This window comes from Myodes glareolus, chromosome 22, assembly GCF_982192425.1.
Source record: "Myodes glareolus chromosome 22, mMyoGla1.1, whole genome shotgun sequence".
Lineage (NCBI taxonomy): Eukaryota > Metazoa > Chordata > Mammalia > Rodentia > Cricetidae > Myodes > Myodes glareolus.
Genome location: NC_142047.1, coordinates 9,542,294 through 9,557,097, shown reverse-complemented (window position 1 = coordinate 9,557,097; position 14,804 = coordinate 9,542,294). Strand labels below are relative to the sequence as shown.

General features: G+C 45.9%; 1 pseudogene; it reads left to right on the top strand.

The window, feature by feature from the left end:
- The first annotated feature begins 5,220 nt into the window (after nt 1-5,220).
- Nucleotides 5,221-6,423, top strand: LOC125408876 (SHC-transforming protein 1 pseudogene; annotated as a pseudogene).
- Nucleotides 6,424-14,804: the final 8,381 nt, after the last annotated feature.

The following is a 14,804-nucleotide window of genomic DNA, read 5'->3' as shown; positions in this document are numbered from 1 at the left end:
AGAGCCCCTCCGCTGTACTGGGCCTTCTAACAAAGCAGCGGGCTCAGGGGACACTACCCTGTCTATTTCTAGATTTCCCTCAGTGCAGACACACAGATGGAGGTCAGCAGCTCACAGTCTGGGACTAAAAGGATTGATGTGCTGAGGAGTGGCGAATTCTCTGAAAGCCAGCCAGAGGAAGCGCCTTTTTAAACAAAAACTGAGTGGATGACAAGAGCCCAGAGAAGATGATCCGATGTTATCATTATTGCTGTGTTATCCACGATGTAGTGTGATATACAAATGCATTTATTGAACTGCACATAATGATGCTATTACCTATTAATGGCTGTGTGAGCTCTTAATACGTGCTTCCTGATAGTGAGACGGCCGCTGGCATGGCTCTCTGTCAAAACAAAAGCCGGTGGGTAGAGTTGGTTGTCTATAGTCAGAATAGACTTCTAGTAACAAAAGCTAAGGCAACATCAGAGGCCTCGCACTGAAAATTAACTCACTTCTGGGTCCAAAAAGATCATTTTTAAACAAAGATTCAGCTATCTTTTTTTAATTCTGTGTGTCACTCATATGATGTGCTTTAATAAATTATCATTCTTTCCTGTTCTTTATCATCATCTCTTTTATCTTTATTGTGGTTCCTCTTTGCCCTTTTATTCGCCCACTGTAGAGGAACAGTGACCCTGGGCAAGGATGGCAAGCTCAAAGCATTGGAGAAAATTTGTCTTAGGTTTCAGCCAGGACAGAACCTGCAAACTGCTTTATAGTCGTAAACCTTCTTCACAGCAAAGCATGTGTTTGTCTTCCTTCTCTGGAGTTTCTCTCGCTGGCAGAAGAACAGTTACTACAGGGTTAGAATCTGGTGTTTCTTGTTCATTGAGCACAAGTATAGTTTTGTCCCATGAGGACCACAATCACGGTTTTAAGTCCACAGACCAGTTATAAGTTTAAGTATCAACCTCAGAACTTTCTCCCTGCTGCCTTTGCTCTCTCTCTTCTCTGTTTCTCTTTTTCTGTGTCTCTGTCACTCTCTGTCTCTCTTTCTCTCTCCAAGTATGTGTGTGTGTGCACATGTGTATGCAATTACACGCAGAGCCAGAGGAAGGTTGTCAAGCATATAATAATCACCTTATTCCCTTGAGATAGGTTTCTTGCTTAACCAAGAGTCAGTCTGGCAGCCAGCAAGCCCCTGAGATCTTCCTGCCCCTGTCCTTCACAGCACTGAGATCACAGACTCTGGAGACCAAGCTAGACTTTGACACAAGTTCTACAGATTTGAACTTGGGTCTTCACGCTTATATAGCAAGCGCTTTACTCGCCAAGTCACTGACTCAGACGGAATGCCAGTCCCTTAATGAATATAAACCATTACCAATGCATTGATAGAAATGAAAGCTCAACAATCTTATTTTTTAACTGCTTCCAAACCAGTACAGGGAGAATAAAGGATAAAGGTCTAATGAGAAATACTTTTGGAGATCTACCTCAGTAGGGTAGACACTTGGGAGGGTGTTCAAAGGTTAAACAAAAAGACTCATATCTTACCCCCAAGAGCTTTACATTTCTAAAACTGGTTGACATTTACACATAAAGCAAAACGTGTATTTCAAAGGAGAAGAACATTTTGTCAAGTTGAAAGACAAAGACGATCAAACATTTCCTTTAGATGCTAGTTCAAAGCTTGGTTGAGGGGTCTGGATAGCATCCCAACTGAAACTCAGAGGTAAAATATTCTTTAAACTTTCCTTTCATGCAGCAAAAAGATTTTTAGGCAAGTAAAACTTCAATAACACCAGCCCTCTTTTATTATTATATCTGTCTGATAACACTAAGTACAACAATTCCTTTTTAAAACAGAAATACGACAACAAAGCAGCGTGACTTGATGAGTTCCTCGGGTTTAGCTTGGCCTCACACACAGAGGTCAGAATGCAGAGCTGCACCGAGCGCGTGAGCCCAGCTTCTGTTGTTCCTTTTGCTCCCGGAGCTTCAGATAAACTTGTATCACATTAGGAGGGAACTCACTATACTGCGTTATCTGAGAACTCCCAGACTTTGCTCATTCATTCCCTGCTCCCTCACATATATATAACAAACCGCATCTTACTGAACTTTACACAGGAAACTGCAGCCTTATCCTCTAAAATAGCAAGGTGTTTTCATATCTGCTGCGTGTTTTTATGAGTCTATTCTACAACACCATCCTCATTTTCTTGCACTAACGGTGTAAAACGTATTTTTGTTACACAAGCTATTTGTCTAAAAGTCTGCTTCTGTTTTCACTCCGGATTTCAGATCTATGAGAAACTCATTCACTTGCTGGTGCTCGTGTGAATCTCCACGTACACCCAGGCCCACCCGCAATGACACGTATCCCGAGACAATTCTCTTCACATTTCCTTTATTTACTCCCGAGTGGTGGTCTCGGTGCATCTGTGGCCCAGGAAGTTGAACTGTAGTGAAATCTTACATCCTCAGTGCTTGGAGTGAGTTTGCCCCGAGGAGCCAAAAGACTTGCCACCAGGGATGCTGAAGAAAGATCTCCAGTGAAACCAAATTTCACAGCCATCCCTACCACCACCAGGGATGATTTGGTGCCATTCATTTTCTTTGCAGCCTGACAATTATGCCCTAGAGAGCTTAGTTTTCCCATGTTAATAATCCTTCTTAAATCAGTTCATTGCTATAGCTACCTGTCAAAGGAAAATGTTAACACTGGTAGGGGCCAAGTTTAGTTTTAAAAGCCTGCCTTTCCCACGGGTGTAACTGTTCCATCCTTCACACACAGTCTGAAGGCACCAGGTCTGTTTGGCAATGATGACCATTCGACATAACAACACTGGAACCTGCAATCACATAACATGCCAAAGCGGTTGAAGGTTCTGTCCTAGGTGGCTTCTTTGGTCCTATAACAGAACACTGACCCAAAGCACTCGGGATGAAAGCACTTGGTTTAGCTTATACTTTACGGCCCATCAACTAAGGAACTATATGGCAAGAACCCTAGGCAGAAACCTGAAGCGAAACCAGCAGAGCTCTCATCACTGGCTTGCTCGCTTGCTTACTTATTCCACCCAGGACCACCTGCTCGGCCGTGGTACCTCACACAGTGGGCTGCCCCCACCAATCACCAATCAGGAAAACGCCCCCAACACATGACTATAAGACAATCTGAAGGCGACAATTCCTCATTTGATGTTTCCTCCCTGCTGGAGTTTCCTCATGTCCTCTCCCCTCACGTAGCCATGGGGAAACAAGAGGCATACCTATCTTAGGGCACAGATATTAGAACAAAATGCTCTCCCAGAGATCTGTCAAAGCCACACATTTCTGTGCTGAACACAGCTGTGGGATTATGGGTGAATCTGTCCCCAGCACTCATAGCAGGTGGCTCACAACTGCCGTAGCTCCAGCTCGGAGGAGGAGGGGTCCTGATGCTTCTGGCTCTGCAAGCATCTTCCCTCACATGTACGTGCCACCCCCATACATAGCTTTGAAAATAATATAATAATGTCTTAAAATAAAACAATAAACTAATCTGTGTATGAAAAAAGAATTTCTAAAACTTTAAATATATATACATGTGGTACGTGTATGTGTGTCAAAGATCACCACAGTCTCTTCCATAAATTCCAAGACACACTTCATATTAAAATTTTTATAAAAGTAGGGGATTTGGGTACAGAACTGCAATCCATATTTCCAAGCAGATCACAGAGTGGAGACAGAAAGACTGCAAATTGTATGCCAATCCAGACCAGGGAAAGTGGCAAATTGAAAGTCAGTCAATATATTTTAACATAAATACTCACCAACAATGCCATGGTAACAATTTTTCTTAGTTTGCTGATGGAAAATCATTAGCAGAATTTTGAAGGGAAGCGGGTCTTTTCGTGACAGTCTCAGGACATCCTGGCTAGCTCAAACTAGCTATGTAGACAAACTGGCTTTGCAATCCTGATCTACACATGCACGCACACACACATATGCACACACATGCGCATGCACGCACACACATGCACACAGCTGCAGTATTGGGATTACAGATATATACCACTGTCGAAGCTTGCTTGTCTGTTGCTATGATGAAACACTGGCCAATAGCAACTTAGAGAGGAAAGGGTTTTTCTCTGGCTCACGATTACACCTTGTTATCGTCCATTATCACGGGCCATCAGAGCAGGGGCTCAAGTGGGAGCCTAGAGGCAGGAATGAAGTAGGGAGCACAGAGCAATGCTGCTTACTGGCTTGCTCCAATGTTCCACAGTCCAGGACTGCTGCGGCCAGCGCAGCCTGGATAGCCAAGACTGGCGGGAGGTGCCGGGATTGAGACACGGAGGCTTCTTTTCAGGTGGAAGAACAGCAACCTTTATTTTGCCCAGCAAACTTTTATACCTCTACTCCTTCTGTGGAGACCCACCAGCCAGAAAGAACACAAACATCCTTGTCAATTACAGACCACAAGGAAGTTCTGCTGTCAGTCAGGGGGAGTGAGGGCAGCTGGATCACAACACAGGACCATGTGCCCGGGGTGGCACCCCTCACAGTGTGCGAGGCCCTCCCACATCAACCAAGACAAAGTCCACAGGTCAATCTTAGGGAGGCAATTCCTCAGTGAAGGCCCCTCTCACGCATCTCTAGTCTGTGTCAAGTGGGCAAAAACTGAACTGCCCAGCCACCACAGTTGGCACTAATGGCACTTAAGTATCGCAAAAAAAACAAATAGTATTTTTTATATTAAAAAATAATACTAAAAAATAGTACCGCAAGTAAGATTATTGACTTAGAAATAGGGCCACACTGTTTTACAAACTGAATTTTGCCACACATCTTTTATTTGGTAGACTCAATATAGTAGACAGTCCTTATAAAGGTGTGAAGAAATGATATGCCAAATTTAAAAAAAAAGCAAACATAGTTTGCATTGCAATGTATCTGGGTTGTGATATCCACTACAGGTAGAACTGTAATAAAGTTGTCTGGGAGGTCCAAGTCAGGGAGAAAGAAAGTTGGGGCAGGGACCTAAGCTGACAGTTGGCGTGATCTAGTAGCAGTTCATCCCATGGTGAGGTGTGAATTTCATGCAACCCGTGGACTTGAACAAGTTGAGTATAGGTGACAGGCAGAGGACTCAGGTGGAGGAGGGCCAGCTGGTGGGGGGGGGGGGGCAAGAAGTGGACCAGACACAGGAGTTTTGCTAATAAGCCTACACCAAGCTGGCTGCGTATCAAAGACGAAGACATGGGACCTGGGGTTTCCTACTAGGTTCGGTACATGGGTCATGAAGAGGTACTGCTACCAACACGAGCCTTTGACTTCAATACCTAGTCACAGGTCACCAGGGAAGCCATCGGTTTAATGGGTGAAGCTGTGCCGAGTACCAAAGGGGCAAGAAAGAGGAGAAAGCCAGGTAGCTATCAGGCCAACTCTCTCATGGGGAGGAGTAACCTGAAGTTTGCGGAATGCCAAGGGCTCCCACTGTGTCCACCGGCAGCCTGAACCTCGTGGCAGCAGACAGCAAACAGACCATTGCCAACCATCACATGCAATCTATCTCCCTCGCATCTGGCACAGCTGGGCATGTCCCCTATGCTGTCAAAGACTGTGTGAATCAGAGAGCCTGTCATGTCCTGAAGTGTCCTAGGGGCTCACTCGGGGTGGCATCTGCACATCAGAGTTGTGCTTCAAACAGTATCTCAGGAATCCAGCCAAGCTGGTCTGGCCCCATAATGGCATGGCTGACTTTGCTGGTTCAGCGTGGGATGAGGAGGAGGGAGAGCCACCTGACCATCAGTGTTACGATGACGATGACATCTTAGGGAATGGAGCCCCTCATGGTGGGTGGTAGACATGAGGCTTCGGGAGGGGCTGCTCAGCCCACTCCGCTGACTACCCAGATGGTCAGTGACTACCCACTTGGGGGCTACATTGCCTATAGGAGACCCTGAAGTCCATAAACATCACCTCCACCACCCCGCCCTGGCAAACGATCCAGAATCTAGACAAGCCCCGCCCCGATCCTTCTGTTAATGGCAGTGCATCCTGAGTCTTCTGACATGAAGCCCTTTGAAGATGCCCTTTGCCCTTCGGGTGCCTCCAGCTTCCCGTTCCCGTGAGTGAGCAGCTCCTAGGGCAGTCCTGGTTCCACCGGAAGCAGAGCCGGTGGGAGGCCGTAGCACAGCTGCAGGTCGGCAGTGACTTCCTGGTGCGAGAGCGCGGCCACACGGGGCCGGTACAGGCTCACGGGCCTGCAGAGTGATCTAGTGGACCCTAGATCACTCTAGTGGACCCTGAAAGTGTGGTGTGAACAAAGAATCGCTGCTTTGAGAGTGTCACTCACCTCATCAGCTACCACATGGCAATCACTTGCCCATTGGCTCTGCAGGCAGTGAACTGTGGCGCCAACAACCGGAGGGTTGGAATGTGTGACCCTTCCCAGCCTTTCCTGGAGGGCGCCCCTTATCCTCTCCCACAGGTTTCTCTAACTCACAGGACTTCCGTTTGGTGGCTCTGGCCGTGGGTGGGAGCTGGGAGCAGTGTGGACACTGGATTTTGTGCCCTCCTGAGAGAGACGACTTTAGTTAGGAGCCTGTGATAGCATCCTGCTTCGGCCTAAACATCACCAAAGTATTAATGTACAAAGCGATTCCTTGCCAGAGTCCACCTCATGTCCTTCCCCTCAAAGGGTGAGTTCTTAGGATGGAAAATACCCTATAGCGGTAGTCCCTGTGGAGCAACCACCTTCTGGGGGAAGGGAAATGATCATATCTCTGGTTTACCCTGGTCTTCAGGGTTCTCCAGATCCCTCTTAACACATCCTATTCCCTATGCATTCCCTTACAACTTTGCACCTTTGACCATCTCCTAGGTCTGCAGACACTTTAGGCAGAGTTCTCCAGCCCGTCACTGTGGACAGGGGTTGCTGACGCCTTGGCCTCCAGAACAGTGCCAGGCTCAGCACCCTTTCCTGTGTTTGAGAAGAATGGGGGAGAAGTGGCAGCCCATTCTCCTCTGCATTGCAGTTGCACAGCCCTCAGAAGATTGTCCCACTCTCTTGGGGCTTTGGTGGCACAGGCCTTTAATCACAGCACTCAGGAGACAGAGACAAGAGGGTTGTGAGGTCAGTCTGGTCTGCTCTTCAATTTAGTGAGCTCCAGGGCAGCCAGGGCTACGCAGAGAGGCTCTGACTCCAAAAACCAAGGGGACAGACAGATAAACGCCCCCCCCCGCTCCCTCCTGGTGATGGATAGGAGAGGCACAGGATTGAACCCTGCCTTGCTCAGGGCCTCCTGGCCTTGATCTCTTCCTTTAAGAGGTCCACACATTTCTTACACCTGCCCCTTCCATGCCTGCATGTGTGTTATAGCTCACAGCCAGAGCATAGCCCTCCTTCCTGTAACCCCATCCACTCTCTCTCCTTTGGATGGGTGTGTGTGATGGTTTGTGCCTCACTCTGTACAGTTGACCCTGAGGTGGGTTTGGGGAGACACGAAGACTGTAGCAGTAGACCATCCTCAATCGCAACTGTATGTCTGGAAACACACTCTTCTGCTTCCTTTTTACATGCATACAGTTTAGGGCTGCAAATTCATTTTCCTGATTTTGTTTACCATTGCTTACTTTTGAGCACAAAATTTTGATAATCAATTACATTTAGACATCACCTTGTTGACCTTTTCAAATCTATTTTAACAACTGTTGGGAGTTTACACTCTCTGGCATGAAAGGAACTAGGCCAGGATTTTTGTTTCCTTCTTCTTCCTTAAGAGACCTGAGCAGAAGTTTGGTTATAGAGGGTTGTGGGGTCATGCTGCTAAAGTTTACTTCAGATCCTACCTTCCACCTTCTGCCTGCAGGCTGATACAGCCAAGGCAGAAACCTTGCAAGCTCAACTGTTGTAGGCCTTGTAGACAAGGGGGCAGGGGCTGGCTTTCTATCTTGACCATTGCCTATTTTTTCGTTTGAATGTCTTATGCCAAAGGTAATATAGTCTTCATTAAAGACTGTATTTCTTCAAAAATAAAATTAGTCTGTATTAAATGTATCTGGGTTGTGATATCCATGATGGAACGGAGCAGCAGTGACAAGATTTACTCTCCAATGGCAAGGATGACAACAGGACAAAGTAGATGAAGCAACAGTTTTCAAGATGGTAAATAATAAAGGAGACATCAGTCCCTAAGAGTTGAGCAATAAATAAGCTGAATCATGCAGTTACCCCAACCTTAACAAACCACGCGGCCAGAGTACAGCAAGGGTGAATCATCTGGAACACAGATGACACCTTGAGGTGGGAGGGAGAAGCGGATCACGGGTAGACACATCCAGCTAGGCACCTCCATGTGTAAACTAAGAGGTACGATGTCGATACACAGATCAGACGGGATAGGCTGGGAAGAGAATTCAGCGTAAGTCTCACCCTGTGCAGCAGGTGGTAAAGCCTTCAAGAGCTGCATGCTGCAAGCAACAGTGAGGTAGAGCGGCCCACCACAGCTATGCCAGTAAGGAGAGAAGACCGAAGTACAAGACATGTGATGATCTAATTCATCAGAAAAACAGCACAGGGAAACAGGAGAGATGTGATAAGCTGAAAACTAAAGCCACTGTAAATCCAACTACATGGTGATTCTATTAAAAGTGACTTAAATACCACAAACAAAAACTAGATTCTTTCCCACTAAATAACAATATAATGACCAGGGTAGGAGATACGGTTCAGTGGGTAAAAATACTCGGTGTTTAACAGAGGACCAGAGTTTAGTTCCCGGCATTCCTATTGCACAACTCACAACTACCTACAGTTGAGCTCTAGAGGATCTAATGCCTCTCCTGGCCTCTGAAGGCACCTTCATACATGTGTGCCTACTTACAAGCAAACACACATACATAGAAACACAGTCACACACACAAATACCCCATAAAAATAAATGTTAAAAAATTTAACATCCAATTATCATACGGCATGCAAGAAGCTCTCTTTCAATATGTGCATACAACAGGTTAGAGTAGAAGACTAGGGCTAGGGATGGAGTTAGGTGGGTGTGCGTGAGGCCCTGGTTCAATCCTGAGCACTGAAAAGAAACAGTGAGATTTCCAAAAGACAATAAACATCATTAAAGCTAATCTAGTTCCTATTGGTTAAAACTAATAGAAAATGGGATTGGCCAAAATAGCAGAGAAAATAAACTTCAAAGCAAAGAATATTACTAAGATGAAAGACTTTATAATCATCAAAGGCTCAATTAGCTATAACATAACAATATTAGTAGACATATGTGTGTGTGTGTGTGTGTGTGTGTGCGAGTGTGCGAGTGAGTGAGTGAGCGCATATGTATGCACACACACACAAATGTTGAGCACAACAAGAAGGCCTTGAAATGTAAAATGACTGCCCTGGCTTTGAACTGCGGCTTCACAGTGGCTTTCTACCACTCGGTCCTCCCACTCCAGAGTGGAAGGGACAGATGTCCGCAGCAGCTTTGTTTATTCTTTCTTATTAAAAATTCCCACCTCCTCCCATTTCCCTCCTCCTCCCCTCCCTCCTCCTCCCCCTCCCTCTCCAGTCCAAAGAGCAGTCAGGGTTCCCTGCCCTGTGGGAAGTCCAAGGTCCTCCCCGCTCCATTCAGGTCTAGGAGGGTGAGCTTCCAAACAGACTAGGCTCCCACAAAGCCATTCCATGCAACAGAATCAAAACCCAGTGCCGCCACTGTCCTTGACTTCTCAGTCAGCTCTCATTGTCAGCCACATTCAGAGTTCGGTTTGATCACATGCTCCATCACTCCCAGTCCAGCTGGCCTTGGTGAGCTCCCATTAGATCAGCCCCGCCGTCTCAGTGGGTGGGGCACCCCTCGCGTCCTGACTTCCTTGCCCATGTTCTCCCTCCTTCTGCTCCTCATTTGGAACTTGGGAGATGCCCCTCAATGGAAGAATGGATAAAGAAAATTGTGGAATATATACACATTAGAGTACTACTCAGCGGTAAAAAACAATGACATCTTGAATTTTGCAGGCAAATGGATGGAAATAGAAAACACTATTCTGAGTGAGGTAACCCAGACCCAAAAAGTTGAATATGGTATGTACTCACTCATAAGTGGATTCTAGCCATAATTAAAGGACATTGAGCCTATAATTCGTGATCCTAGAGAAGCTAAATAAGAAGGTGAACCCAAAGAAGAACATATAGTTGTCCTCCTGGATATTGGAAGTGGACAAGATTGCCAGGCAAAAACTGGGAGATTGGGGGTGGGGTAGGGCTAAGGGGAGAGGGGGAGAGAGAAGTGAGAAGGGGAGGATGGGGAGAGCTTGGGGGACTGGGACGGTTGGGATGGAGGAAGGGTGGATATGGGATCAAGGAAGAAGATATCTTAATTAAGGGAGCTATTTTAGGGTTGTTTTAGGGCTGGCAAGAGACTTGACTCTAGAGGGGTTCCCAGGTGTCCAAGGAGATATCCCCAGCTTGTTCCTTGGGCAGTTGAGGACAGACCGCCTGAACTGACCCTATCCTATAGCCACACTGATGAATATCTTGCATATCAACATAGAACCTTCATCTGGCGATGGATGGAGATAGAGACAGAGACCCACATTGGAGCAGGAGCTTTATTTGTAGTAAGCATAAAACAAGAGGAGAGGAGGAAAGTTTTGAAAGTGAGTGTCAAGGTGGCTTTGTGAGTACACATTTGTCAGAATTTATCAGCTTGAGCACTGAATACAGTTTACCTTGCAATTCAAAATAAAAAAAAAAACAGCAATAATTCCAGAAGACAGTGAAGGCTCATAGAAGCACCTGAGCTGTTTAAAGTAAAAAAAACCACAGAGATAGACAAGCAGACAGAGTCAGAGAGGGCAAAGTGCTCTCAATGATGTCCACAAAGCTGGAAAGATGGCTCAGCAGGCAACCTACTTACTGCGCAAACACAAGGCCCTGATTTTGAATCTCCAACACGCACAAAAGAGCTGGGCCTGGTTCTATACACCCTAACCCAGTGCTGAAGGTTGCAAACCTGCAGATCCCCACCACTCGCTGGCGGGCCAGACGAGCCAAAGCAGCCGGCTCTAGCTTCACTAAGAGGCCTGTGTCACAAAAGTAAGGTGGAAAGCAAAAAGGAACAATGTTCAGAGTCAACTTCTGGGCTCCACACATGCATGAAGAAAACAAGTGCAAACACATACGTGTGTGTGCGCATACACCACATCTATACACATCAAAGATGAAATCCAGTACAAGTACAACAACCAAATGGCTGCACATCTGCATGCAGTAACACAGCAGCTGGTGGTGAAAGTCAGTGATGTCAGTTGTATCATAGCAGGCTGAAATCAGTACCTTGTAATACACACACACTCATAGCAAAGCATTGGCTTAGCTCCTGACTCTTCAATCAGGGTCGTATTTTCTGCCAGGTCAGAGTTTAACTATGAGATTTTATACATTGTCCCCAAAAGACTAGACACACACACACACACACACACACACACACACACACACACATTTATTTAATCATTTAAAAATTTTGTGATATTCCATTTCTATGGATGAGAGAATTTAGGAAAAGAAGCCAATATTTTAAAAGTGACAAACCACTAAGGTGCGATGGCACACCCACAGTCTCAGCACCTGAAATATGGTGGCAGAGTTCCAAGTTCAAAGTCAGCCAAAGATAAAGACGTCTTATCTTTGAAAAGAGTAACAAACTCAGCATTGGACACAATATTTGATCTACAAATTTTTAGAAGATAATTCAGCAAAACACATACAAACATCAGTTATTTCACGTAAAACTATTGCTCCTCGGAAGTCAGTTTTGAACTTGATTAATTCTAAAGGTGCTGAGATTTTTTAAAAATTCTCTTTCATTACTCTACACTTCTTTAAAAGATTACAAATCTCAATTCTTCAAATATTATTATACTTTACTTCTGGAAAAGTCAAGAATCATTTTGCATAAATAAAGGTAAATCAAAATGATATTATCAATTTAGCATAAAAATTATGGTAATGTCTACAAAATACAAATGGTCTCTGAAAACTACAAAGTGATATTAGGACGACCAAGAAGCATTTGTTCCCACAGGAACCTTTAAAACATATTTATGAGCTTTGGAAACACGTTCTAGAATTCCTTATTATTCTGGTTTGGATGCAAAACAACCCCACAGGTAGGTTGGTGTGTTTGAGCACTTGGTCCCCTGCTGTTGATACTGCTTCCAGAGATGGCCACACCTTCTGGAGATGGGGCTTAGCTGGAAGGAAGGAGTCACGAGGAGGTGGGGCTTAGCCGGAGGAAGTGTGTCACGAGGGTCTTGATATGCTACAGCCCTTGCTCCCCACTGGCCTCTCCCTGCCCACCCACACTGCCCCGGAGTAAGTAGGTTGTGCTCCTGTCCACCCACAGCTTCATGTTACACACCCTGATTGGCTGTGCCTTCAAATCATAAACCAAAATAAACCCCTTCCTTCTTAAACTGCAGCTTGTCATGTATGCGGTCGTAGAAACCAGGAAAGAAACTTATGTTTTTATGGGCTGGATGGATGGCCCAGGGGAGAGAGCCCTTGCTGCCCATCCAGAGGACCTGAGCTCGCTCGGGTCCCAGTTCCATGTCAGATGGCTCACAACTACTTGTTAGCTCTGGCTTTAGAGGATATGACACCCTCTTCTGGTCCCCACCAACACACACACATATGTGACATTTACCCAGACACATTAACATTAAGAATCATTTTTAAGTGTTTTTTTTTTTTCATTGTCCAGCTTAGTCTCATGGAGCTCACCCTTCTATCTCTGGATTGTTGCTAGAGCTTTCTCTCCTTATCCGAGATTTCATTTGTACCTCCTGGCTTTTTGCTTGTTTGTTTGTTTTTTGTATTTTCACTTTTCTTAGGCATACAGTTAGCCTGGTGTTAGCAATTTCCACCCACGGATGCCCAGTTTCTTTAGGAAACGCCATATTAAATGTGCAGTCCTCAAGGAGCAAGACTAAGGGAAGAGTTAGAGAACAGAACAGAAACTCCACTGGTTTGGTTCCCCAGGTGACAGAGTCTTATGACAAGCTAATTTTTTTTTTTTGTTTATTTCACACAATCTCTTCAGAGAGAACATTGGAAGCTGCCGTGAAAAAGGAAAAAGAGAGAGATTTCCTCACTTGCTGTGGTCTCCATCATGGGTCACTCCTACAAGTCTTAATACCCTGTCCTCTGTGTTACTCCAAAGTGGACCCTAATGAAACCCAGCGACATCTCATACCCCAGTGACAGCTGAAAAGCCCAGACATGCAGCCAGAGATGCTCTGGGACTATGATGCAGGAATGAGGGGCTGCAGGGACCCGTGCTGAGGTGGATCCTGAAGTTTGTAACAGCGCAGCAATGCTCCGGCTCATGACCCATAGCAGTGGCATGAGCAATGCTCCGGCTCATGACCCATAGCAGTGGCATGAGCAATGCTCCGGCTCATGACCCATAGCAGTGGCATGAGCTTCTACAGCTGCTCTACTCCAGAGAAAGCACAGGGCAGGCAGACCTTGGGAGCTAAATCCAGACCAGCGACTCTGGAAGGAGCTCAGTGGCACTTAGCGTATTATTTTGCCTTTGCACTTTATCAAAGCCCCCTTGTATAAACGCACATTGTGTTTTTGCTCTGCACCCTTATGAAGACTTTCCAGTTATGTCTGATTTATCACTACACTGCTTCTGAGCCACCAAATATGATTACAATTTAATATCGTGTCATCCTTTGAATGGTTCTCATTACATAACCAGGGTCATCGTGTGAAGCCACAGTAGGGCCAGCTACTTGGTCTACTCACTTTCTGAATGAACTAATACATTCTGCAACAGCAGAGGCTTGTGGGCGGGTTATAAAGCTTACTCTCAAATATATCAATACAATATTGTGGAGAGCTGCGTGGAGCCGCACCTTGAAAATGGCGCTGGCTTCCGCCCCCCGCCCCCATCCTGAAAGCAAGTGCTCTCCGGGGTAAACAACCCCATATTTGGAGAAGGCCAGGCTCTTGCGTTACTCACCCAATGATCGCAAGATGCTTGCATGTGAGTGGACCTATGGACAGTGCCTAAGTGGCAATCCAGGGTTGGCGGCCCAGGCCTACTTAAGGGCTGGGAGGGGCTTGCCTGGGGAGAGAAGTTATTGCAGGAGAGAAGAAGAGAAGCCATTGTAAAAGGTCTTGAGTAAAACTGCGTGCAAGAAGAGGTCCGGTGTCGCGTCATCCTTGTGGGTCGAGGTGGCAGCGACACAATATTCCAGGAAAAAGGCTTGCCAAACCAAACACGAAACTTATTTCAGTGACAGTGATTAGACCCTGCATAAGGATATTAACCTAATAATTACTTGACAGAGTTGGACCATGTTGTGCCAAAACAGCCAAACAAGTCACCCAACACCACATACATTCGAGGCAGCACTGTGCAGCTGGGACCAAGCCCAAAGCTGCCTGAAAGCTCCTAAGTCTGCTGATCTGGGTGGCTCACGTGGTGCCATGACTCAAACCCTCATCTGCATTCTGCCTTTCACGGGCTGCATCCACTAGCCATGGTAACCAACAGCTGTCATAGGCACATTTAGAAAGCCCAGGAGTCCTTGGCACTCTGTTCTCTCACCTCCGCCAAGACACAGAGTTCTCGGGCTTCCTTCAATCCCTGGACATACAGAGCTACAAACACTGAGGTGGCAGGAATAGTCTGTTAAAAAAGGGCACTTACTAGGTCCTCTGCCTAAGGTCTCCAGAGGACACAAAATTCTAGGTGTCCAGAACCCAGAGATAAAATATGCACATATGATGGACCATTTACATC